Source organism: Oncorhynchus keta, chromosome 14 (genome assembly GCF_023373465.1).
Source record: "Oncorhynchus keta strain PuntledgeMale-10-30-2019 chromosome 14, Oket_V2, whole genome shotgun sequence".
In the NCBI taxonomy this organism is placed as follows: Eukaryota; Metazoa; Chordata; class Actinopteri; order Salmoniformes; family Salmonidae; genus Oncorhynchus; species Oncorhynchus keta.
In genome coordinates this window covers 5,978,774-5,984,773 of record NC_068434.1, presented here as the reverse complement: position 1 = coordinate 5,984,773, position 6,000 = coordinate 5,978,774, and the positions used below count along the sequence as shown (strand labels likewise).

The 6,000-nt window shown below is 46.0% G+C and overlaps 2 long non-coding RNA genes across 10 annotated transcripts; one reads left to right on the top strand and one right to left on the bottom strand.

The window, feature by feature from the left end:
* Positions 1 to 467: 467 nt before the first annotated feature.
* On the bottom strand, positions 468 to 3,293 carry LOC118379965 (uncharacterized). Of its 9 annotated transcripts, none has more exons than XR_008063394.1 (3): positions 3,150 to 3,293; positions 2,807 to 2,843; positions 468 to 873 (listed from the first exon to the last, which is right to left on the bottom strand). It is a non-coding gene; the product is annotated as an uncharacterized LOC118379965 (long non-coding RNA). The 9 variants fall into 9 exon arrangements; XR_008063395.1 differs by lacking the exon at positions 2,807 to 2,843 and adding an exon at positions 2,732 to 2,768; XR_008063396.1 differs by lacking the exon at positions 2,807 to 2,843 and adding an exon at positions 1,319 to 1,355.
* Positions 3,294 to 3,346: 53 nt separating this feature from the next.
* Positions 3,347 to 4,130, top strand: LOC127907137 (uncharacterized). Its single transcript, XR_008063392.1, has 3 exons — positions 3,347 to 3,496; positions 3,542 to 3,679; positions 3,815 to 4,130. It is a non-coding gene; the product is annotated as an uncharacterized LOC127907137 (long non-coding RNA).
* Positions 4,131 to 6,000: the final 1,870 nt, after the last annotated feature.

Below are 6,000 nucleotides of genomic sequence, written 5' to 3'. Positions count from 1 at the left end.
AAAATATAGTCTATTTATTCTCTTCATTGGTACATCGCAGCCAGACATGTAGTGTTTAATAACACAGCAGGATAACTAGCACTACAAGAGAAGAAAAAAAAAACATGAGGGCAATGAGACGTCATCAACTCTCGTCTAGACACTTCAGGTTATTTTTTTGTTGTCTTACTTGCACTTGATAATTCGTGGTTAATAATAATAAGTATTATAGTTGTCTTTTCATTGGCATTATTTGGCAACACGTTTTGTATTTTTTATGTGTTTTTTGTTTTTGTTTTGAGGTACTTTACAATATGGTTACGATGTCAACTCCACAGTACTTAGAAATGACTGTATCGATCACACAGTAAAAACACTACTTTACAAGGCAAATGGCCACTTCAGAAGAGATGTTTTCATGAGAAATAACGCGGCACAACGAAAGAAAAATACAAAATATAATAACAGCGACTCCTCGCATTGGGGGTCAGATTTGAAAAACAAAGCCACACTTTCATTAATTTGTTAATTTACAAGTGAGGTGACTCTGATAATATAATAATATATGCCATTTAGCAGACGCTTTTATCCAAAGCGACTTACAGTCATGTGTGCATACATTCTACGTATGGGTGGTCCCGGGGATCGAACCCACTACCCTGGCGTTACAAGCGCCATGCTCTACCAACTGAGCTACAGAAGGACCGATAAAAATGCTGGTGATGACCAATACAGCTGCAAAATACCTCAATATAAACACGAGTTGGACAGAGACTTGCCACAAACCCTGTTTTAACTTGGGCAGAAACATTGATATGTGCCCTTTATTCAACTCTATGCCTCCATGTCTTGTATGAGCTACAGGTACCTCCATATTAGCCCCTGATATCAGACCTATCCCCCTCCCTAATATTACTCCTGATATCAGACCTATCCCCCCTCCCTAATATTACTCCTGATATCAGACCTATCCCCCCTCCCTAATATTACTCCTGATATCAGACCTATCCCCCCCTCCCTAATGTCACTCCTGATATCAGACCTATCCCCCCTCCCTAATGTCACTCCTGATATCAGACCTATCCCCCCTCCCTAATATTACTCCTGATATCAGACCTATCCCCCCTCCCTAATATTACTCCTGATATCAGACCTATCCCCCCTCCCTAATATTACTCCTGATATCAGACCTATCCCCCCTCCCTAATATTACTCCTGATATCAGACCTATCCCCCCCTCCCTAATATTACTCCTGATATCAGACCTATCCCCCCTCCCTAATGTCACTCCTGATATCAGACCTATCCCCCCTCCCTAATGTCACTCCTGATATCAGACCTATCCCCCCTCCCTAATATTACTCCTGATATCAGACCTATCCCCCTCCCTAATATCACTCCTGATATCAGACCTATCCCCCTCCCTAATATTACTCCTGATATCAGACCTATCCCCCTCCCTAATGTCACTCCTGATATCAGACCTATCCCCCTCCCTAATATTACTCCTGATATCAGACCTATCCCCCTCCCTAATATCACTATATCAGACCTATCCCCCTCCCTACTCCTGATATCAGACCTATCCCCCCCCCTAATATTACCCCCTCCTGATATCAGACCTATCCCCCCCTCCCTAATATTACTCCTGATATCAGACCTATCCCCCTCCCTAATATTACTCCTGATATCAGACCTATCCCCCTCCCTAATATTACTCCTGATATCAGACCTATCCCCCTCCCTAATATTACTAATATCAGACCTACTCCTGATATCAGACCTATCCCCCTCCCTAATGTCACTCCTGATATCAGACCTATCCCCCCTCCCTAATGTCACTCCTGATATCAGACCTATCCCCCTCCCTAATATCACTCCTGATATCAGACCTATCCCCCCCTAATGCCACCCTGATATCAGACCTATCCCCCTATTGTCACTCCTGACAGACCTATCCCCCTCCCTAATATTACTCCTGATATCAGACCTATCCCCCTCCCTAATGCCACTCCTGACAGACCTCCTGATATCAGACCTATCCCCCCCCTAATATTACCCTATATCAGACCTATCCCCCTGATATCAGACCTCATCCCCCTCCCTAATGTCACTCCTGATATCAGACCTATCCCCCTCCCTAATATTACTCCTGATATCAGACCTATCCCCCTCCCTAATATTACTCCTGATATCAGACCTATCCCCCTCCCTAATGTCACTCCTGATATCAGACCTAATATTACCCTGATATCAGACCTCCCTAATATTACTCCTGATATCAGACCTATCCCCCTCCCTAATATTACTCCTGATATCAGACCTATCCCCCTCCCTAATATTACTCCTGATATCAGACCTATCCCCCTCCCTAATATTACCTCCTGATATCAGACCTATCCCCCTCCCTAATATTACTCTGATATCAGACCTATCCCCCCCTAATATCACTCCTGATATCAGACCTATCCCCCTCCCTAATGTCACTCCTGATATCAGACCTATCCCCCTCCCTAATGTCACTCCTGATATCAGACCTATCCCCCTCCCTAATGTCACTCCTGATATCAGACCTATCCCCCTCCCTAATATTACTCCTGATATCAGACCTATCCCCCCCTCCCTAATATTACTCCTGATATCAGACCTATCCCCTCCCTAATGCCACCCTGATATCAGACCCCCCCCTCCCTAATATTACTCCTGATATCAGACCTATCCCCCCTCCCTAATTTCACTCCTGATATCAGACCTATCCCCCCTCCCTAATATTACTCCTGATATCAGACCTATCCCCCCCTCCCTAATGTCACTCCTGATATCAGACCTATCCCCCCTCCCTAATATTACTCCTGATATCAGACCTATCCCCCTCCCTAATATCACTCCTGATATCAGACCTATCCCCCTCCCTAATGTCACTCCTGATATCAGACCCATCCCCCTCCCTAATATTACTCCTGATATCAGACCTATCCCCCTCCCTAATATTACCCTGATATCAGACCTATCCCCCCTCCCTAATATCACTCCTGATATCAGACCTATCCCCCCTCCCTAATATCACTCCTGATATCAGACCTATCACCCCTCCCTAATGTCACCCCTGATATCAGACCTATCCCCCTCCCTAATACTGATTGACCTAGAATATTACTGTGATATCAGACCTATCACCCCTCAATGTCACCCCTGATATCAGTGGGGGACGGTGTGTGATTGGCTACTATACTATTGACAGAGGTGGTGGGAGACGGTGTGTGATTGGCTACTATACTGTTGACAGAGGTGGTGGGAGACGGTGTGTGATTGGCTACTATACTGTTGACAGAGGTGGGTGGGAGACGGTGTGTGATTGGCTACTATACTGTTGACAGAGGTGGGTGGGAGACGGTGTGTGATTGGCTACTATACTGTTGACAGAGGTGGGTGGGAGACGGTGTGTGATTGGCTACTATACTGTTGACAGAGGTGGGTGGGAGACGGTGTGTGATTGGCTACTATACTGTTGACAGAGGTGGTGGGAGACGGTGTGTGATTGGCTACTATACTGTTGACAGAGGTGGGTGGGAGACGGTGTGTGATTGGCTACTATACTGTTGACAGAGGTGGGTGGGAGACGGTGTGTGATTGGCTACTATACTGTTGACAGAGGTGGGTGGGAGACGGTGTGTGATTGGCTACTATACTGTTGACAGAGGTGGTGGGAGACGGTGTGTGATTGGCTACTATACTGTTGACAGAGGTGGTGGGAGACGGTGTGTGATTGGCTACTATACTGTTGACAGAGGTGGTGGGAGACGGTGTGTGATTGGCTACTATACTGTTGACAGAGGTGGGTGGGAGACGGTGTGTGATTGGCTACTATACTGTTGACAGAGGTGGGTGGGAGACGGTGTGTGATTGGCTACTATACTGTTGACAGAGGTGGGTGGGAGACGGTGTGTGATTGGCTACTATACTGTTGACAGAGGTGGGTGGGAGACGGTGTGTGATTGGCTACTATACTGTTGACAGAGGTGGGTGGGAGACGGTGTGTGATTGGCTACTATACTGTTGACAGAGGTGGGTGGGAGACGGTGTGTGATTGGCTACTATACTGTTGACAGAGGTGGGTGGGGGACGGTGTGTGATTGGCTACTATACTGTTGACAGAAGTGGGTGGGAGACGGTGTGTGATTGGCTACTATACTGTTGATCCACTTCCAACACTTGTCTTGTCTTGGAACGAACAGACAACAAGAAATCTGGAACGAACAGACAGGGTGTTCCGCTCTCATGCTCGGGGGTGCATTCTCCGACCACGTTCTCTTGAGTACGTTTATGTGAGGACAAAGTGTGGAGAATGTAAAAAAACAAACATTCAATTTGAGAAGCATTCCCCTCTTGTGTATTACCTCACGCTGCACCTCCCCTACTGTATTACCTCATGCTGCTCCTCCCCCTACTGTATTACCTAACGCTGCACCTCCCCTAGTGTAATACCTCACACTGCACCTCCCCTACTGTATTACCTCACGCTGCACCTCCCTTACTGTATTACCTCACGCTGCACCTCCCCTACTGTATTACCTCACGCTGCACCTCCCCTAGTGTATTACCTCACGCTGCACCTCCCCTACTGTATTACCTCACGCTGCACCTCCCCTAGTGTATTACCTCACGCTGCACCTCCCCTAGTGTATTACCTCACGCTGCACCTCCCCTAGTGTATTACCTCACGCTGCACCTCCCTTACTGTATTACCTCACACTGCACCTCCCTTACTGTATTACCTCACGCTGCACCTCTCCTAGTGTATTACCTCACGCTGCACCTCCCCTAGTGTATTACCTCACACTGCACCTCCCTTACTGTATTACCTCACGCTGCACCTCCCCTACTGTATTACCTCCCCTAGTGTATTACCTCACGCTGCTCCTCCCCGTTCACTGACCCTTCTTCCAACCAGGACAATGGCAGCAATAGAGACCAAACAAGATACGCACAAAGCAAACATTTTAGTTCAGAACTTTCAGCTACGTATGTGAATTGTAATAATGTAGCTAACCAGATAGTTTAAACAGGCAAACATGACCTAAAACTGTGGAGGGTCGGAGATGTCAACTCTTCGTGGGTAGCTCGCTAACAAATCTTTGTGGCTATCTGCCTAGCTAACAGTACTAGTTGCTAGCCTGTTAGCCCTATAGACTTATTATGGACTTGTGATCTACGGTATGTAGGTAGGTAAAACACGCCAAGATTAATACAGCATCTAGTTACTGATTTATTAAGATAAAATATTGTAGTCAGGCAACATATGTGATTTGAATAGGCGACATTTCATTCGGAAGTCAAGAGTGTTATTTTCTCTCGCTTTAGCTCAAATAATGTCCGCCATCGATTTCAAGAAATGTCGTTTCATTTTTTTTATTTTTTTTACGTGGTTTTTGCTTCATATTCTTTCTTGGATACTTTCCGTTGAAGCATCGATGTTTTAGAGATGATGCCATCCGTCCTCCGTTTCACATACTTTGATTTGGAGCACGCCAGTATGCAGAAACACCCACAGAGTCACCCTGACCGGTTACATATGAAGTCGAGCGAGAGATGAGAATTCGTTTATAGGGAGCCTCCAGAATTGGCTCTGAGTGTGTGTGTGTGTGTGTGTTGGTTGGATGGTTTCAGTATCTTGGCTGATGGGTCTGCGTGATATATTGTAATGTTGCCATGGCAGCAGGTATGACAGGTTAATTTGGCATGGTGTAACTCAGTGTTTCCCAAATTCAGTCCTTTGTTTTTTTTTGCACCAAGCGGATTAAATTAACCAACTTATCATCAAGCGTTGATGATTTGAAATCAGCTGTTTAGTGCGACTTGGGGCAAAAAAACAAAACAGTCACGTGGGGCGGGGGGACAGGACTCTGGTATAACTCACCCTGTTAAGCTATCCTAACCAACACACACACACCTCTTATACTATACTCGCAGCACAAGAGAATGTGCAGTTTCCTAGAGAAAGGAAACGGTTTGATTATTGAT